This window comes from Leptosomus discolor, chromosome 22 (genome assembly GCF_034619465.1).
Source record: "Leptosomus discolor isolate bLepDis1 chromosome 22, bLepDis1.hap2, whole genome shotgun sequence".
Classification (NCBI taxonomy): domain Eukaryota; kingdom Metazoa; phylum Chordata; class Aves; order Leptosomiformes; family Leptosomidae; genus Leptosomus; species Leptosomus discolor.
Window position 1 is genome coordinate 9,461,431 of NC_141412.1, and position 19,782 is coordinate 9,481,212.

A 19,782-nucleotide genomic window follows, 5' to 3' on the forward strand; every position below is an offset into this window, starting at 1 on the left:
CTGCGGTGCAAAGCCGGGCTGCAGGATGGCTCGGCATCGGTGCCATCGACCCCCCCCAAAAGATGCTGTGACCCCACTTGGGGACGACAACCTCTGGCCCCGGCGCCCCCGGGGCCGGGCAGAGGCAGCAGCGCTGGGCGTAGCTGGTGGCAGGGGGCCCGACGGGGGGGAACGCGTCCCGGCAGGGCCTGGCCAGGCCCAGGAGCACATCTGGTCCTCGCTGAGGGGCTGGAGCCGATGGGGGCCTGAGGAGTACAGGGGTGGCCTGGTGTCCCCGGCCGCAGCTCTTCCCTGCCGCAGCCGCCTGCGCTCCTGTCCGCGCCCGAAGCCCCATGCCCGCAGAGGCAGCTGGGTCTGGAGCTGCCAGCGCCAGCAGCCCCAGAGCAGAATGAGCTCCCTGAGCAGAGGCCGAGGCTCATATACCCCAGGCCCCGCCCCCGGGCAAGTGGTGGGGATGGGACACAAGGGGGGGGCGGGGCCGGGGGGGGGGGGGGCAGCAAGGCACGCCAACAGGAGGGTGGGGCATGGGGCAAAAAAGTCACACCCGGGGGGGCGGTGCTGGGGTGGGGTGCAGAATAACAAAGGCAAACCCGGGAAGGGGAGGGGGTGGGGGCCGGGCAGGGCACAGCCACTGTCGGCGAGGCCATGGGGGGGGGGCGGTGCTGGGGCGAGGTGCAAAGCAGCAAGGCACTCCCACGGGGGGAGCGGTGCCGGGGCGGGGAAGCAGGGCACGCCCACGGGGGGGGGGCAGTGCCGGGGCAGAAAAGGCACACGGGGGGGGGGGGTCGGGGGGGGGGGCAAGCAGGGCACGCCTACAGTGGCCAGTGCCGAAGAACAGCAGCAAGGCACGCTCACGGCGGGGGGGAGGCGCCGGGTGGATTTGGGGCCAGGCACACCCACCCTTAGCAAGGCCACCAAGTTGGGGGTGGCATGGGAAAAACCCCACCTGAAGGCGGAGACAGGGGTACGGGGGGGCATAGACAGGTGCAGACGTGGTGCGCATCCTCACGGCTGCTCGATAGTCTCACCTTCAAGTCCTAGGAAGGGAAATGCGGTCACAAACACTCCTCACAAAAAACAAGTTGCCATCCTGCAGGAAGTTCAGAATTCCGGGAAAATCCAGTGCACCTAGAACAAAACAGCACCAAAACTATCAGTTAAAAAAAAGGCTGTGTGTTTTAAAACCCTCCTGTCACCCCTGAACACCCCCTAGGAAACTGCTGACATAAAAACAAGAAAAAAAAAAACCCCAAGCTTCATCCCAGGGCACTTTCTACTGTGGGTGCTGCTGGACCCTGCCTAGTCCCAGAGTTCTTGCTTCACACGTAAGAAGGAGCTTCCTGGGAGAGCTCAGGGCTCATCTACCCCAGGCCCCAACCACCACCCTTCCCACAATCATAGGCAACTGGGTAAACTGAGACACGGAGAGAGGGGACCTAGAAATGCCAGTTTCACAAGCAATGAGGAAGAATGAAATCAGAGCTGGTGGGGTGCCAGAAAGGAAACGACATAGAAAGGAAAGGTAGAAGGTGACACTTTACAGGGCAATGCTAGCAAAAGAGCAAAAAGCTTTGGGGAACTAGACAGCCTGAAAGGCAGACAGAGGCAGGGACAGGCAAGGAGGCAGGCAGAGATCCAGAGAACCAGGGCAGGGATGGCCCTGGACACACACGAGGGGACACGTGGCTCCTGGTGACAACGGCAGACCTTCACCGCCCCGAGGCTTTTCTCTCTGTCTCTGCCCCTTCCTCCTCCACAGTGCCAGCTGCCTGACCTTAGGAGCAGGCGGTGGGTGACTCAATGCACTTCTCTCACGAGGTTTCCTGGACATGCAGCAGCTCACACGTGTGCAGCCAACAGAGGCGCCAAGGTCCTGGTGCTGTGTTATGGTGGCATTCTCTGTTGTGGATGGGTGGGAGGGATCATTCCTTGCCACAGGGACCAGCTGGAGACAGTTGCCTGTGGAAGCCCCTTGGTTTGACTCCTCAGCCAGCTCCTGCAGGCAGGCATGCCCAGGCAGCCCCCTTCATAGCCCAAAGTAGGGCCAGCCCCATCATTAGCCTCACTGGCCACACCTGCCCCAGCTGGAGCCCATCAGGAACAGGGGCCTGGGCAAAGCCCCACAGCACATGGCCCCCTCCCCGGCACCTGCCCACAGCCACGAGCTCTGCACCCAGGGGCTTGAATACCATCCAGGGGCACAGAGGAGGCAGGAAAAGTTTACTCACCTCTGCCCAGAACAAATCCTGGCACTGAGCTGGCTACAAGGCTCGATGTGCAAACACAACAAACGCAGCAGGAGAGAAGGGAAAAAGCAGGAGGAAGGTAGAGAAGAGGTGGGGGACAGGCAGCCAGTAAACGGGATGCTGCAAACAGGAGAGGGACAGGGAGCAGGACAGTAGCATAGAGAGAGGAGTACTGGGACACTGAGCAAAAAACCCAGGGAGAGATGGAGGAATACATAAGAGCGAGGAGGAGCAGGAGAGAGAGGCCAAAGGGACCAGCAGGACCACAAAGCAGGGACAAGACAAGGGACAGCGGAATATTGTAAAGCAATAGGGGAAAAGAAACAGAGGCAAGAACTAACACATAGGGTCAGGAAGACAAAAAGAGGGAGCCTTACAAAGACAATGTAAAAAGTGACACCATTTCCACCCCCATCTTGACTTCCACATTTTCCCTGACTTCGCACCCCATCTCAGCCTCCACTTTCTTCCAGCCCTGCCTCTCCCCCTGGCTTGAGGGGAAGCCCCAGTGCAGTCAGGAAGGTGTTAGGCTGTCCATCAGGCTCCCACAGCAAAGGGGCCAGGACAGAAAGCCATTGCTGGCCCTCCCCATCCCTGGGCAGCCCTTTCCCAGGCAGCAGAAGGAGCGGCAGGCAGGGCAGCAGAGGTGGACTGGGACACACACAGGAGAACGTGTGACTCACCCCAGCTCCTGGCACCAGCTCAGATCTTCAGCACCCCAACACTTTTCTCTCAACTCCCCTCCACCGCCAGGCTGGCCAGCGGCTCACACACACAGCCGATGCAGGCACCAAGCTGCCAGCAACGTGTGCTGGTGGTCTGCTCCATCATGGACAGCTCAGGGGGATCCTTCCTTACCACAGGGACCAGCCATTCCATTCTGGAGGTACCTCCAGCTACCTCCTCAACCAGTTCCCCTTTATCAGCTCCCTCAGGCAGCCCCTTTATAGCCCACAGGAGGGCCGGCCCTGTTATTAGCCCCACTGGCCACACCTGGAGCCCATCAGGAACAGGGGCCACAGGCAAGAACAAGCACCCAGGGACAAGGAGCTCTGAAGAGGGAGATGTAGGAAGAAAATGTAAAAAGCGATACTGCTTTTCCACTCTCCCACCCACCCCTGCCCTTGGGAAAGCCTGATGGAAACCATGAGACTTCAGGGTGTCCCTGCTGGGTGCCCCTCATTCCCCCTGATATCTACTGGTGATGGCATTTTGGGCCCAAGGAAGTGCCAGAGCGAAGTTTGGAATGCAAACAGTTTGTTTAAAACAGTTTGCATCTGGAGCAGCACTTCTTGTAGCGGTGGGGGCAAGGCAGGTGCATGGAGCAGGGACAAGGGGGGGGGGGACACAAAACATGGTAATGGGAGGCAGGTGCAAGGCACACCCATGGTGGGGGGGCGGGGGGGGGGGGGGGGGAGGAAGGCAGGTGCACAGGGGGAGGATAGGGTGTGAGCTATGCACACCCATAAAGTGGGTACAAAAATCTGTCAGGGATAACCTGATTGAGGAAGATGAAGTTGACCTTGACAGCATTCCAGTATACCCTTGAAAAGACAGAAGAAGTGGATGAAGAATGTTGTAAACAAGTTTGAGGAAGTTATAAGAGATTGAGCAAGAAGAGACTGAGCAAGTAATACCACAGAGCAGAAACTTGGCAAGAGAACAGTAGGTACAGTGAGAAATACAGTAGGAGCTCCAGCCAATCATTATGTGAATGGAGGTGAATGGACAAAGCTATTGAGCGAATCATTTTAGCAGCCTTAGTGCATGAACAGGTGGACAGATAAGAAAGGTTATAAAAGGGTACGCTTTTTCTGCTGCACCATCTCAGCCATCTTGGTTTTTGCAACTTAATAAAGACTGCCTTCTTACATATACTCTTGTCGTTGTCCATCCCTACCATGAAAAAAAGCAGGCAAGGCAGGCCCATGGGAGGCAGGGACATGACAAGTAGGGCCAGGCACACACACGGGAGTCAAGGCCACAAAGATCGGGGTGGCATGGGAAAAACCCCACCTGAAGGCAGAGACAGGGGTATGGGGGGGCATAGACAGGTGCAGATGTGGTGCACATCCTCATGCTACTCGATAATCTCACCTTCAGTCCTAGGAAAGGAAATGGGATCACAAACCCTTGTCACAAAAAACAAGTTGCCATCCTGCAGGAAGTTCAGAATTCCAGGAAAATCCAGTGCACCTATGTCTTGGTTTGAAAGACAGGTGTCTGTGGAGGAAGGCAGGAGCCTCCCTTGAAATGGAAAGTGCAACCCCCTTCCCTCCAAATTATTATAATTTTGAAATTAACGGGCGTTCAGGCAAAGATATGGGGAATAGGAATAACAGTTCTTTACTAATATATATATATATATAAATATATATATATATATATATATAACACAAGGCAGGGAAAAAACAAACAACCCACTGGTTTACACTGACAGAGTCAGGAATACAACCTGACACCCTGTTAGGGTGGCAGTAGCAGTCCGATAAGATGCTGGCTGCAGTCCTCCTGAAGCGATGGATGTAGTTCTGTGGAAGCAGCAATCAGGTAAAAGAGTCTGGTCTTCCTCCGAAGGTCCAGTGGTAGGTAGGTAGCTCTTGTCCTCTGGAACTCCAGTGGGGGGAAAAGCTCCTCTGGGAATCCACTGGAAGAAGGCTGCTAGGGTGTTCAAAATCTCTGTTTTTATTTGGCATGGACTGCTTGGCTCCTTCCCCCCCGCCCCCCCCCCCCCCCCCGGGCGGAGCATCTCACAATGGGATGGGGAGTCGTGAGGCAGTTCCTTGATGGGCCATTAACAGGAGATAGTCCAGGAGCGAGTTATCGATGAGTCAGGCGATAAGGCATTGTTGTGCCCAGTAACAGGAGATAGTCCGGGGGGGGGGGGGAGGCAGAGAGCACCGCCCCACCTGGTCTCAACAGCTCCTGAAGATGGTAATAGAATATTTTTTTCTTTTGGCACATTTTGCACTGTAACCCAGGACAACCTAGAACAAAACCACAGCAAAACTGTCAGTTAAAAAAGCTGTGTGTTTTAGAACCCTCTCATCACCCCTTAACACTCCGTATGAAACTGCTGACAAATAATAAAAAAAAAAAGCCCAAGCTGCATCCCAGGGCTCTCTCTACTGTGGGTGCTGCTGGAGCTTGCCCAATCCCACAGCTCTCACCTCGCACAGAAGGAGCTCCCTGGGCAGAGCCCGGGACTCATCTACCCCAGGCCCCGCCCACTGCCTTTCCAAACATCCCCAGGGGAAGGGGCCGCCGCGGGGCACAAAGGTGAGAGCGTCCGGTGCGTAGCCCACTCACTGTAGGCGGTAGCAGGAGAGAGCGCGGCAGCGCGCACCCGGAGCTACAGTACCGTCTTTTGGTCACAGGGTGGCAGCAGGGTGCGCGGCAGCGCCGCCGGGGCTGCATAACCGCTTTTTGGTCATAGGGTGGCAGCAGGGAGCGCGGAAAGCTCCGCTGGGCCTGCAGTACCGACTTTCGGTCACAGGGTGGCAGCAGGGAGCGCGGCAGCGCCTTCGGGGCTGCAGTACTGCTTTTCGGTCACAGGGTGGCAGCAGAGAGCGCCACAAATCGGTGTCACCGCACACGCGCGTGTACCACGCCCCAGTACCCAACCCTAGTCAAATCGTGGTAGCAGAGCGCGCCGCGGGCGGCCGCCAGCGCGCATGCGCGTACCCCGGCCTGCAGTACCGCACACCCCCCACGCGCAGGCAGCACAAAGCGCCGTTTCACGCAGCACCCCCGTGCGGTCACAGCGGCGCAGCAGCACCTGCGTCTTTCTCTGACACTGGGGGTACAGGGGGACCCGGAGAGGGGTGGGGGATGACCGACACCAACGGCTCTCCCCGGCATAACCCACAGACGAGCACTCACCTGCCACAGCCCACGAGACAGAATCCATGCTCGATGCCTGCCCCCCGCCAGATCATCGACGCCGGCTGCCGCACAGCAGAGGGGTGGCAGGGCGTCCGCCAAAGGACGGTGCCATGGCTCTTGCTCGCACTCGGCTCTGCCACGTTCCCCGTCTCGGACCACGCCCGGACGGGCTCCCCAGAGCAACAACTGCCCCTTTCCCCACCGGACAGCCGTGGCAGAAAGCTTGGACAGAGACAGAGCTGGCCCCGCGGGGCGAGAGTGCTGAGCCACCGGCAGGCAAACCTGGGGGGGGGGGCGAGCTGCTGCGCAGCACCGGACACTCACAGCAAGACATCGGGAAACAAAAGGCCCCAGCCATAGTTCAGCACATTAGAAGAACAACACAGAAGCAAGGAGAGGAATTCAATAGAACGAGGGACAGGAGAGCAGTCGAACTGAAGGAGACCAGCCCGAAATACAGACACATCCTCTACAAACCAGAGTGATTTGAATACTTAACACTCCATAGAAAGACAAACAGATACGATTTCCAACCCCTTCTTAGCAGAAAAGCAACTGCTCTTGCTCATGTTTGATGCCCTTCCTTAGAGCGCTGCTGCAGAACAAGGCTGTACACCCCCATCTAGATCTATGCTTACACCTGTCTCCAAAATACACAGTTGTTAATTGACTCTGCTCCTGCCCCACCTTGTTCTATCATGTCACATGATTAGAAACCAAGTACTTCAGAGTGCTCTGTCAAAACACAGGGAAGAAACTCAGTAACATGCAGCTGCCTCTGGCTTGGAAAGAGTTAGAGAAACCCCTGACCGCTTAAGTACACCTCATACATTACATGCTGTACTGATTCGGCAGCGAGTTTAAACCGCGTTAGTCATTCTGCCAATTATACAATTTTAACTTTCTCTAGAGTTTCATATATGACAGGAAAAGATCAGTGAAATAATAGATCCCCCACATGGTTTTACTCATTAAAAAGAAAAAAAAAAAAAAAGAAATTCAAATCCCCAGGGCTGCAACAGGTAAGGCCACCGAACAGGACTGGCAGATGCACTAAGGCTTCTGGCTGTACCAAAGCACGCAGAGGAACATTTTTTAATCGTATCTCGAACGTTGCAACCAAGAATGTAAAGACCAGCGACGCCATCCACTTTTGGAACACTTGCTGTGCTTCAGTCTTTGGAAACAAATTGACTTTGCTGTTGTTTTGTTTTTCAAAAGAGGTCAAAAAGTCTCACTGCTCATGACTTCTACAGCCAAGCACACAGAGTCCGACAGGCAGTTCGTACAACGCAATTTCTTTGAAGGAGAAAGATTTCCATTCCAGGAAAATCCCTTTTCCAACTGAAATCAAAGTTACGCACTGCAGGACAACGGTCCCTGGTCCCTCAGCTTCGCTTCCAGAGGGCTGGGGATCCGCGTCCATCCTCAGCAGAAACCACATCAACTAACCTGATTACTCCTGCAGTTGCCACGTTCCTCCTCATCGCCTACAGAAAAGAAAAAAAAAAAAACACACACACCGCTGACAGTGGTAGCTGTCACACGGGTCACCACAGACCTCCTCGAAACACCCTCCTCCTCAAAAGGAACGTGGTCTTCCGCTCAACTGCTCCGCACCAATTCCCGTGTTGGACGCTGCAGCTGTCATCGCTTGCGGCCCCCCTAAGGTAGCAACAGACAGAGAAATACCGTCACGCTTGGGAGAAATCACCAGCCCCACGCTCCTCCTTGCTGCTCCTTAGCTCACCACCTCAAAAGCTCACCCAACTCCAAAGGCAGCTGCGTAACACCTGCACAAACGCACAGAAACGCTTGACCGAGCTGCCGCAGGATGCTCCGCTCTTGGACGCCGGCCCGGCTGACAACCGCCTCGCCTCCTCAGGCCGCTGGTCGGCGCGCAGCTTCGCCCCTCCGAGGCTACGTGCGTGACCTGCGAAAGCCAAAACAAAAGGCACGTGCTGAGATACCGCCCGAAACCACAGCCTGCCCGTGCCCATTCCCCTCTCCTCCTCCTCTACCTCGGCCGCCCACCCACCCTACCTCTGCCAGCTGCCGCGTTGAGGCTCCGGTACCACCTGTAAAACACAACCCATAAGGGATGCTTATAAACTTCACAAACGACACAACGCCTGAAAAGTAACTTCTCTGCTGCAGCCCACCAGTCCCAGCTCACCTCGCCCCAGCCACCCGCAGTGCCGATACCCTGCTTCGCTCGCTACTTCGTGCCTTTGGAATACAACAAACCTACCAAGACCTGTCAGCTGCTCACACAGCCATCGGCCGCATCTGCCCGCTGACACTGCGTGCCAACCCACCTTCTTATGGCCGCTCCCCCGCCCCTCCTCTAACCCTTTGGTGCACGGCTCGTCTCACTGCATCTGAGAACGGCATCGAACGAGTCACCCGGCTGCGGAGCAACAGCTTAACGGTTCCGGAGATCTCCTTTCCATGTAGGAATACCCTCTAGACTCCAACAACAGCCAGCCAGCCATCACAGAAAACCAAAGCCAAAGCAACACCTGGCCCTACGCGTACGACCCTTAGCACCTTCCACCCCGGAAGTCAAATGCCACGGCCCCTGACGAAAAGATACGGCCGCGGCCGCAACCGCAACGGTGGACGCGCGAGAAGCCGGGCCCCAAGACCCAACATCCACAGGACGCGGAGAAGTCGTCGTCCCAGAAGAGGGCTCCGTGAGAACAGACCGCTCGACAGCGGATACCCCAGCGCATCCTGGACCACTCGTCACCTTCTCGGACACGAGACGTGCTGGACAGATCTGTGTGTGGAGCTTCTCGCGCGAGACGGGGAGCGCTCGGTCGGCGGTACCCCGGTGAGTCGAGGAGCACGAGACCCTCGGTGCGGCTACCGATGCGCCCGCCTACCGCAAAAGAATAAACCTCCGGAGCATCGAGACCTCATTAATGTGCAGTATAGCGCACACGGAACAAGCACCACCGACCGCCTCCTTACCACTGAACCCCTCAAGGAATCACAGCGGCGGTCAGCTGACGGAAAAACCACGGCGGCTGAAAGATCTAACACAGGCACCTTACAACCACAGAAACCGGTGCTAAACACACAACAGGTGAAAAACTACACGGAAACGTAACTGCTGTGACCGGCACTACGACACGTCTCATCAGGCGCGTCATGAAAAAGTCAGAAACGGAGTAATGGGAAGGCTCGCGTGCCCGGGCCTACGACAGAAGACAGACCCTGGCTGGAGACTGTTACCAGCGCAAAGAACGCAGACCCTCTTCTCTGAGAAGTTCTGGGGAAGATGCCTTCTCGAGAAACTCTCAAGCTCCGTATACAGGCGAGTACAAGATGCTCACCCTAACCCTCGCTGGACAATTTCACCATCAGTCCTATTAAGAGAGAAAAAAGAGCATAGATCAAGACATCAGCAACTTACACAGCACACAGTAAAAACGGTGGGGAAAAAAAACAAGGTTCCATCTCCCATAGTCAGGAATTCCAAAAAAATGCAATGCATCTAAAATTTAAAAAAAAAAAATGGCAGGCTATTAAACCATTTTGCCACCCCCAAACCCTCAGCGGAAAACCGCCAGCCTGAAACAACAAAAACAACTGCATAAAAGGGTACTTCCTACTATGCCTACAGCCGAACCTCGGCCGGTCTCGAAACTCTTCCCTCACACCGACGCCTCCGCTTCTTGCCGTGAGCAAACCCCCGACGCCCGCGCAGCCCAGCCGGCTCCAAGAGCTGCCGCCAGCGACCAGACCAGCGGAGCGCCCGCACCGCAGCAGCCCCGGAGCAGAACGGGCTCCCTGTGCAGAGGCCAGGGCTCGTACACCCGGGGCCCTGCTCACCACCCTTCCTGCAATCCCCTGGGAAAGGGGCTGGGGCGACCCCCAGCAGACACAAGGGCGGCCGGAGGAGCAGCGGGGAGTTTCCTCACCTGCCTCCGTGTCACGGGGTACAAAGCACTGAGCAAAGACAGCGACCCGTACCGCAAAGGCCGACACCTGCTCTTCTACTGCAGGTATCTGCGGCACCAGCAACGTGACCGGGCAGGGAATTAAACTAACGGAACCGCTTTAACTGGGAGAATAAGGACACAAACCTGAGCCAGGTGCAGTCAGCAACATCCCCGGGGAGGAACCGGCAACCAAGTCCTCAGCGCTGCCCCTGGGAGACACAAAGAACGGCCAACTGTTGTCCACAGCGACGGCCACCCCTTTCCCCAGGCAGGAACCCCTCCTTCTGCAGGAGCTCCTGGAGACGCCCCCTCCTGCCCCAGACCATTGCCAACGGCACCCGTGCTTATGGGGCAATAAAGCACGTTCACGGGTCAGCTTGCTGCTGCGAGGGCAGGGTCTGGGGTGGTCAGGGGCTACGGGACAGGTGCTGGAGCTGTGGGCAGCTGCATGGGGCGCGCAGGCTGGAGCACTTTTCCAGGGGGTGGGAAGGCCTCCAGGTGCCCGGAGGCAGCCATCTGCCCCTCTTCCTCCTTCCTCTCCACCAGCTCACAAAACCCCTGGGAGCTGCCCTGACGGGGCCCGACGTCTGCTGTCGGCACTCTCGGGCAGGCGTGCCCTAGCAGCACCATCCCCTGGGGCTGCGGCCCCATGACACAGAGCGGCCATCGCCATCAGCCTCGCTGGCTCCCTCCGGGGCTCCTCCGGCACCAGCCCGCAGCTGCAGCCATGGCCCCTTACCCCCGCTGTGTACCTGCTCCCCTGGACTCTCTGACCGCTGCTCAGCAAGTACAAAGGAGACAGAGCGAGGGTTTATTTGCAAACCCATCTAAGTGCGAGGAACACGCCTGCTCTGGGGCTCAGAGCCCGTCCACTCACCCTTCCCTGGGACCGCTCGGCAGTCCACGCTGGGGCAGCAGGTACGGAGAACGAAAACACAGCCATGGGGAGCTGGGCAGAGGAACAGAAAGAGAAAAATAAGGTGAGGGAGAGGAACTGAGGAGCAGAGAAAGAGAGGTACCGGGAAAAGAACAGAGAGGGGGAGACACAGATAAAGAAAGGACACAGAGTCCTGGTCTGTGGAAGGAAAACGGGGTCAGGGAGCCAGGCGGGTGAAAAGAGCACGCCCACCAGCCCTGTGCCCAGGGGGCAGCAGCGGCCTTTCCTCACGGGGAAGTGGCAGCAGGCACGGCGGCCCCATCCCACAGGCCCTGCAGCATCGCGCGGCCGTTACCGGCGGCGCCCGCCGGCAGGACAGCCTGCTGCTCGCCGGATGCAGCGCTGAGCATGGTGCCCGAGCCGGACGCCCGCAGGCAGCCATGCGGCCCTGGCAACGAGCCCACAGCTCGTGCGGCGGCTGTGGCGAGGGCTGGGCCGTGCCGCAGGAGCGGGGGGCCATCACTCGACCCCCGCAGCGCAGCACCTCCTCCCCTGGGCTCCCTCACAGCCCCTCGCCTGCTGTGAAGGGACTGCAAACGCAGCTGGGAGGGCAAAGGAGACTGCGAACGTTTCTTCAGTCACGCAGGTAGCGGATGCAGCGAGAGCGCCTGAGGCAGGGAACAGGATGGCGAGAGAAAGACAGGGACAGGGAGCCCGACAGGTGGAGAAAGAAGCAGCAGGGAGAGAAGAAGAGAGGCAGCAGATAGAGGGAGAAGGGAGCAGGGCAGAGACTGACAAAGGAGGACGGAGACGCAGAACAAAACTGGGACAGGCAGCACGACAGAGAGGAAGGAAAGAAGAACAGGGGCAGGAAGCTGGACCGAGACACATGGAGAAAGACAACAAAGAACAGGGCAGAGAGGGAGGATGAAACAACAGGGACAGGGAGCCAAGACAGCCAACGATGGAGGGAAGGGGCGGGGGTGGGGGGAACAACAACACGGTACAAACCACAGAGCTACACACTACAGGTGGAAGAATTAAAAAATAGAGCCGGGGAGCCAGGAAAAAAAAAAAGCTGGAGAGCAAAAAGTATAGTGATTCATACAAAAAGGGAGGGAATATTAAAATAGCATCATCAGGGAGCCAGAGAAAGCGAGACGGAGAAAGGACAAAAGCAACAGGCTACAGGGCAGAGAGGGAGGAACTCATGAGCAGCAACAGAGCTCCGGCCAGAGAGAGACAGAAAAAAGTACAAGACTGCAGGGGCTGCAGGGCAGAGAAGGAAGAATTGACCAACAGGGACAGGGGACCAGACAGAGCGTGATCGAGAACAGAAAAAAACAGCAGCGGGCTACAGGGAAGAGGAATTCAAGAGCAGGGACTGGGAGCTGGACAAAGAGACAGAAAAAAAAAAAACAAACCACGAAACAGTGATGGGCTATGAGACAAATAAGGAGGAAAGAAAAAACAGCAGCAGGGAGCCAGACAGAAGAGACTGAGAAACACAGACAAATAGCCTGGGGCTATGGGACAGAGAATGTGGAATGAAAAGGCAGAGAGAGGGAGCCAGACAGAGAGCAGGGGGAAAATCCAGACAGGCTACGGAGGGGCAGAAGAAGGAATTAAAATCTGGGGACAGAGAGCTGAACAGAGAGGGATGGCGACAGCAGGGAATAGCAGCGGGTGCAGGAGTAAGAGGGAGAAAATAATCGATAGGGACAGGGAGCTGGATACAGAGGGTCAGAGAAAGGTGAAAATAGGGGTAGGGTAGAGGGCAGAGAGTAAGAATTAAAAAATGGGGGCACTGAGACACAGAGATGGAGAAAAGAAAAAAGCAACAGGCTACACAGCAAAGGAGGAGGAATTAAAAAGCACGGACAGGAAGTGCGAAAGTGAGAAGGGGCTGGGGGGGGGGGGGTGGGCCGGGGACTCCAGGACACACGACTCCTGACAGGCAACAGGACAGAGAGGGAGGAATTAAAAGGGAGGGACTGGGAGCTGGGAGAGGGGGAGAAAGAAAAAGAATCACGGCACACTACAGGGCTGAGAAGGAAGAAACTGAACAACAGGGACAGGGAAACGGCCAAAGAGAGCCCAACGAAAGAAAATGTGCCGATGGGCTACAGGACAGAGAGGGAGGAGTGAAACAACAGGGAGCCAGAGCCAGGCACAGAGAGATCGAGACAGAAAAAACAGCCAGGAGCAACGAGGCGGGGCAGGGGTGGGGGGAAGCTGCGAGGATCTGGAGCCAGACAGAGCAACAGCAAAAGAAAATGACAGCGACAAGCTCCAGGGAGGAGCGGGAGGAATGAAAAGACAGAGATGAGGGGCCGGACCCAGTGTGACACACGCAGGAAGCACAGCAACAGCTGGAGGGCAGAAAGGGAAGAATTAAAACACAGGTACAGGGCGCCAGAGGTGGAGTGGGGAGACAGATAAAGGGGGAGAGGGCAGACAGAAAGACAGGCTACAGGGAGAAGCAGGAGGAATTAAAGAAATGGGATCCACAGCCGGACAGAGAGAAGGAGAAAGCAGCACAATCACCACAGGCTACAGGGCCCAGAAGGAAGAAACTGAAAAACAGGGAAGCGGGAGCCGTCCAGAGAGAGATATGAAGAAAGGGAAGATAGCGGGGAGCCGCCACACGGCAGCAAGGGAAGGATTAAAAAGATGGGGCAGGGAGACGGACAGGGAGCGATGGAGAAAGAAACAAAGCCCCTTGATGGGCTACAGGACAGAGAGGGAGCAACTGAAGACTCGGGGAAAAGGAGCAGGACAGAGAACGGAAAACCAGTGACGGGCCACAGGGCAGAGGGAGGAACCACATATGTGGGGAGAGGCAACTGGCCAGAGAGAGATGAGGACAGACAGATAACAGCAGTGGGCTACAGGGCTGAGAGAGAGAAACTGAAAAACGGGGACCGAGAGCCGGGAACAGGAGACACGCAGAAACACCAAATCGCAACAGGCCACAGGACAGAGAGGGAAGAAATAAACATCTGGGACCAGGAGCAACCTACAGAGAGACGTCGGGAAACGGAAGTTTCAAGAACAATGCATACGAGGCAGAGAGGAAGGCATTTTTAGAAGTGGGTCAAGACAGGGACAGGGAGCCCAACAGAGACAGAGAGAACAAGAAAGCAACAACGGGCTGCGAGACAGACAGGGAGGAATTGAAAAATCCCAGCAGGGAGAGACGGCAAAAGGAATGAAATCGCAACACGAACTTCGAAAGCGACAGGCTGCAGGGCAGAGAGGGAGGAATTTTAAAAAATCCGGATCTTGTGCTGGACCAAGAGAGACCGAGCAAATAAAAATGGTGAGGCCTAAAAGGGCACACAGGAAGGAATTAAACAACAGGGACAGAGAGCCAGACAGAGAAAAGTCCTGACAGGCTTCCAGAGAGAGAGGGGAATTTAAAATTAGAGACCAGGAGCTGGACAGAGAGAGACTGAGACAGGGGAGGGATAAAAAAAAAAAAAAAAAAAAGACGGGGGCGGGCAAGGGGGAAATCACAGCACCATGTGAAAGACAGGGGGCCAGGGGAGGGGGATAGGGAGGGCCTGGGACACACAAGTGGGGCGATGGGGCCCCGAGGGCCCAGGACTCACCGCATCCCTTGTTCTCAGTGCTGCCAGGAGAATTTGCCCGTTCAGACGCTTCCTTCTCTTCCTCTCCTCCCTTCCTCTTCTGCAGCTCCGGTCACATGGTGGTTCTCCACCTAAAAGATTACATGGCTGTCTCAACTCTTGCGAGACAAGGCTTCCTAGACATGTAGCCTCGCTCGTTCATGCGTCACACGGCCGTACCACGCCGTGGGTTACGCACATGGACTCTCCGCTTGCCTGCGGTGGGAGGCAGCTGCCGGCCGGCCGGCCTCTGATTCCTTCTTCTTTACCTTTCTCTGGCCTCTCCAGCTTCAGCCGCAGCAGCTCCTGTCCACTGCCCACAGCCAGCAAGCGCTCCGCCCGCCCCTTTTTGCCCCCACGCCGCGACGAGAGCGAGGTCAGGCAGAGACAACCCAGGCAAGACCGAGGCGGGTGCAGACAACAGCATCCTCAGGGGAGGAAGAGACACCTGTGCCCTCAGTGCAGCCTCTGGGAGACAAGGAGAATCAGTGACCATTATGATCGTAGATCATCCCCGGCCAAATCGCCTCCTTCCACAGCAGCTTCTGGAGATGCCACTTTTTCCCTGCACTGCAGCTAATGGCATCCACGTTAAGGCAGAATCAAGTGCATCCGAGGGCCAGCTTGCTGCCATCACAACAGGATGACCTGGGGAGACAGGCTGCAGGGGAGGTGCTGGAGCTGGAGGCAGCTGCGCGGGGCCAGCGGGGCCGGGGAAGGCTCAAGGGGAGCTCTGGCGAGTTGGGAAGGCACCCGGCGCCTGGAGGGGCGTCCGCCTCCTTCCCCTCTTCCCTCCCACCAGCTCCCGGGAGCTCCCCGGGGCTGCCCGCCGCAGCACGGGCCTTGAGGCTTCCCGTCCCGCCACCCCCGGCGGCCAGCGGCCAGCAGAGACTCCCGCACCAGCCGAAGGAGCGAGCTCGCCTCACCGCCGGCCTCGCCCCTCACCCGCCGCCATGCTGCTCTCGCGCACCGCGCATGCGCGAGCCGCCGCCGGCGCGCCGGAAGGTCCACGCCCGGCGCGCGACCGCTGCGCTGCGGGACCGCGCTTTGGCCGCGCGGCAGCAGCGCCCGCCGGGCGGCGCGTGCCCGGGGCGGCCCCGACGCTGCAGCCCCGCGCGTTGCGCGCCGAGCGCCCGCCGGCCCCGCGCCCCTGGGGCGGGAGGACACGCCCCCGGCGGGGCGGGAGCGGGGAAGGGGCGGGTCTGAGCTTGGGCTGGGGGCGAGGGGCAAGTCGGCGGGTGCAGGCGGCACCCGAGGGGCGGTGGGAGGGCGGTGCCGAGCATGGTGGGGCGGAGGGGGCACAAGGTCGGAGGGCAGGGGGTTCGGGGGCACGTCCCGCAAAAACCTCGCATGGGGCAACATCTCCATGGGAATCACTTGGGGGGGGGGGGGGGGGGGGACGGGACGGGACGACACGACGGACGACAGGGATGGGGGGGGCGGGGGCGGGCAGAACAGCGGGGAGGAGACCCTCTGGGCCCCGGACTCTCCCCACCGGACAGCCCCGGCTGCAGCACCCGCAGGTCCCCGCTGGAGACAGAGCCAGGAGCCTCCGGCCGCAGGGCTGGCGCCGCCGGGCGAGCACGCTGAACGGCCGGCAGGCAAACCTGGGCAGGGGGAGCTGCCGAGCAGCACCAGACACAACACGGCAGCTCAAGAACAAAAATCCCAAGTTATGTCTCAGCATATGAGAAAAGTAACACAGGAGAAAGCAGAAGAATTCAGTGAGAATGAGGGATAGGATAGCAGTTGAGCTAAAGGAGGTCAGCTCAAACTACAACACATCTGTTCAAAGCCAGAGCCATCGGTACGCTTAAAAAAAAATTAAAAAAAAAAAATCAATACTAAGACTCATCAATACAATTTTGAAAGCATTCTCAGCATAAAAGCAAACACCCTTGATAGTGCTGGAAAACGTCTCGTCCCTTTCTCACAGCACCCCTGGGGGGAGATACACACCCCCCCCCCCCCCCCGCCCGTGAGACCGCATGAAGACCTCGTACCATCCTCGGACTCACCATAACAGCTACAGCCCTTGCGCCACCGCCGCTGCTGCTGCACGTCTCGCTTGCTCAGTCAATAAATCTGCAGAGTGAAGTGTAAAACTCTAAATAAACATAACAAAGTCATGTTTAAAACGTTCTTTAAAGAAAGAACAAATCTCAGTCGTTCACTTTATACCGAAAAAGCACGTGGATGTTCATGTACATCCAACAAAAACGCTTACACTACCAAAGTATTTGATTTGATGTTTGCGTTAACTGCACTCACCCAGCTGCAAGCAGATACCATTAAATCACCTGTCTCCAAAATACACCGTTCCCATCCGACTGGGGGGTTTCTTGTGCATTACACCATTAGGAGGGACATCTGGGCAGCTGCACCGCCCAGGAGAGATGCCACCAAATGGCCAGGGAAATGCACCACCGAAAGCCAGACAGAAATAAAGTACTTTGGAGTGCTCCCTCCAAATATGGGGAAAACCACCCATAACATTCAGCAGCCTCTCTTTTTAAACACATAGAAGAAATACCGAATTGCTTAAACACCCTCTTCAATCGTACCCTGAAGCTCGCGGGCGGTTACAGTTTAAACAAGGCAAGTTCATTTGTATATTACACAACATGAACTGTTTGGGGTTTTTTCCTATCAGAAATGAAACTTATAAAAAATTAGTAAGATAAGAGATCCCCATACTATTTTACTTTGGGGGACACACACACACACGACACACACACGGACGGGACGATGACGGACAGGGATGACGACACAATGCAGAAATCAACTACCCAGTTCTGCAATGCTTAAGGCTACCAAACAGGACTGGAAGATTTGCCAGAGAGAGGTGGGGGGAAAAAACCCACCAAACAAGCAAAAAAACCCCAAACAACAAAACAAAACAACACAACACAAAAAAAACCCCAACCCACGACCTTGATTGCTCTTAGTACAGATGTCAGTATCTCAGTCAGGTTTTCACGTACCCCTATGAGATATTTTAAACACTTAAGGACTGAAAAAGGAGAAAGCTTTTATCTGGAACACAGTCCATTTCTTCAGAACATCCAAACTCTGACACACAGTTTCTTTCCCCTTTCAGCACCACACGATTCTCACAGAATCGTTTCTCAGCAAGCACACAAAACAGAAAGCTACGCACGCTCTCAGGAAGAGCAAATAAACGGAGGGGAGTACACTTCACACAGGCACAACGTGCTCCAGAACAGATCTTATTTTGAGTGTTTCTGCTGAAGCACTTCCTATCAAAACTAGAGAAGGAGAGCTGGCACGTTCTTCACGTTCACTTTAAAGTCCGTACTACAAGTACCTGGGGAAAAATGCAGACGCACGGGGCAGATGTACCTTGTCCTTGCAGGCCACTCGGGATCCTCTGGGCCAGTCTTGTACCTCCAGGGCAGAAGAAAGGGTCACCATGGTGAAATGATGCCAGTTGATAGTCTGCTGAGAGAGGAAAAAAAAAAAAAACAAGCCACCTTTTAGCACAAAGCGGGCTAGGAATCAAAAGCTTCCTATTTCGGCGAAGGTTTGCAACGACTACAACCGAGTGGAGGAAAAAGCATTTTGCATCATCTTTGGTACAGCTGTTGAGACAGGCCACTAGAGATTTTGGTTTTCATAGAAAACTGGGTGCTTTCTGCCTTTTTTTTTTTTTTCTTTTTTTTCCTCCTTCTGACTCATTGGCAGCTTCAGTCTCACCAGAACTCCCTTCCTTAGATCGACACAGATAACTACGCACCTTTTCTCAAGCCTACACAGAGCCAGGGTTTCCTCACCCTAGACATCCCAAATCGAATACTATCCTTAAAATGTACAGCGACCCACCTGTCCTTGTCAACCGCCTCCTTGCAGAAACTGCCCCTTCACAGCTCGTCCCCGTCTCGGCGGATTGTCCTGCTGGAGGATGAAGTGCAGAAGATGCGTATCCCCACAGCATTTGTCTGTGAGGGTACATGTTCAGAAATACTCCGAATCTGTAAGACAGACAGGTGTCATTTCTGTGATTTCAATCATCAGAACTCAATTGTGAGGAAACAAACTAACGTTTAAATGAAGGGTCTGTACGCTACAGTCCTAGGAGAGGGGCAGGGGGGAGAAAGGCATTACAAATTGGAAAAAAAAAAAAGGGCATGATTCGGAGCTCCCAATCATGACGGAGCGGTGGGGACAGTAACAAAAGCAAAGACAAACAGCAGCAACGTTAAGTGAAATCCAGCTTTAATTCTGATCACGTCTTTAAGAGACTCCCCAAGTCTATACCTCAGTCCTACGAAGGACTAGTTCTTTTTTTTGAAGGACAAGCTTTTTTTTTTTTAACACATAAAAGTCCCAGACTGAGGGCTCCACGGAATAGCATGTGGACTGAACCACAGGACAAGCAGTCATCAACACTCTAATGAAAAAACCAAATCGACTATAAACCAAGTTTAAACATCACTGTCCATCCTGTGTCTTTGGTTACATTTCTACCGGCATCTAGGTGCTCAAGAGTTCACTGTCCTCACACCACAGGTTACTGACAATGTACTCGGGCATCTAAAAATAAAAAGCCATCTCCACCCCACCCATAAAATCAGGGTGAACCACGAGAAGAGAAACTCTCAAGGCAGCAACAGGCAGCTCTGCACTTACCACGGAGGAAAGTCTGTTCCTCGGCCCGGAAAAAAAAACCACTCTCGACTCCCAAGAGACCTCCCGGGGAACGAACCGTGCTCCATTAACGGCGTTTTGTCTCCAGCTTCTCTGCCCCGGGCTTGGGTGGGGAGGGGCGGCGGGGCCCTTCCACTCGCCCTGGCCCCTCCGCGCTCCCCCAGCCCCACGTGGGCCATCGCCCAAGCACCGACCGCATCCGCCCGCGCGGGATCTCCCTCGTGGGACGCGGAACGCGACGCCGGGAAGAGGCGGCGGAACAGGAACCTCTTGGTCAGGTCGCCCGGCCAGCGGCGAGAAGACCGAGCAAGGTTCTGCCCGAGGGGCCGGGCAGGGCCCCCTGGAGCCCCAGCCGGCCCCTTTCCGTCCCCTTTGCCCGGCACCGAGCAGGCCCCGCCGCCCCGCCCCAGACACCGGCGAGCACCGCCCGGCCCGCTCCGGCGCACCGGCAGGGCAGCCCGGCAGCGCCGCGCCCCGGGACCGCCGCTCCCGCCGTGCCGCGAGAGGCGCCTGCCCGGCTTCCG